The following is a 1240-nucleotide window of genomic DNA, read 5'->3' as shown; positions in this document are numbered from 1 at the left end:
AGCTATTTTGGGCAATTTTATCTACTTTTCATCATTGAATCTTGTTATTTAGCTTAGCAATTAATTAATATGAGTTGTTCTTCATCTATTTCTTATTTTTCTTCATCAATTATGAGTAACTAGACCCATAAGCTAGGGTTGTGGCTCAACCCTAGTATGGGTAATTGATGGGTCTTATATTTTAGGGCTAAATTGACTATGAGTGTTTGATATTTGGGCCAATTTCATGGTTAATGGTTGAATTAGTGGTTGCAAATGTTTAGTTGATTTGGGCTCTTCTTGAGAAAGAGAGCCTAAGTCTCCGAAATTGGTCCAACAAGGAATTGGGGTGTACTCAAGAGATTGATAGCCCCAATTAAAGGGTTAAACCTCGAGAGAGTAATACCCGACTTGAACCCTAGTTGCTTGTGCAAATTTGCATACCCAATTGGTCTTGAGAAAGTCAATTCGGGCAAAATCACTTGAACCACCGAGAGGTGTAGAGTGGGTAATATCGTGCAACGGTTATATCATACTCCCTAATTATGTCAATCGTGTCTTAGATTCAAATACCCGTCAATTAACCACCTAGGTGAAAGTCATTACCCTAGTTCCTTTTAAACCAATTGAACAACCCTTTCTAGTTTAACTCTTAACTTAATCTAGTTGCATTTACCATTTGTAGTTGATAATAGTAGAAGTAAAATGAAAACCCCAAAAATGATTAGAAGTGTAATTTGGAACACATACGCAATCCTAAACTAGATAGATACTCGATTCCAAATTCTAGCTCTCTGTGGAAATCGATCCCGACCCTAAATCGGGTAAAAGCTGCTCCGACCCTCTCTCGCTACTCAATTGTAGTGCGGAGTAGGCCGCGATCACTTTTTGGTGCCGTTGCGGGGGAGCTAACAGTTTTGGCTATCTATTTAGTTAGTTTTGTGTATTGTTCTTCTTTCCTTCTTTGTTACTAACTTGTTTGTGTCACAACTCAGGTACCAAATGGCAGCAAACAATGTCAATGACCCTCTTGGAAAAGTGATTGCAGCGGAGGAGGTAGATGATGTCGGGGAAGATGAGGTGCCTCTTGTACCTCAAGGAGAACGTAGAGGCCGCAATGCCAATGCTAAACCGAATGGTGATATTCCAGACCCTCCTCCGCCACCTCCAAGAGTGGCTCCTAGAGTACTTCCGAACCAAGGCTATTCAAGTGCTATTGTCCCACCCCGAATCCGAGCGGGCAATTTTCAGATAACCAATG

The sequence above is a fragment of the Nicotiana sylvestris genome, chromosome 12 (genome assembly GCF_000393655.2).
Source record: "Nicotiana sylvestris chromosome 12, ASM39365v2, whole genome shotgun sequence".
Classification (NCBI taxonomy): domain Eukaryota; kingdom Viridiplantae; phylum Streptophyta; class Magnoliopsida; order Solanales; family Solanaceae; genus Nicotiana; species Nicotiana sylvestris.
The sequence above is the reverse complement of the archived record's forward strand: the minus strand, read 5'-3'. Positions refer to the sequence as shown.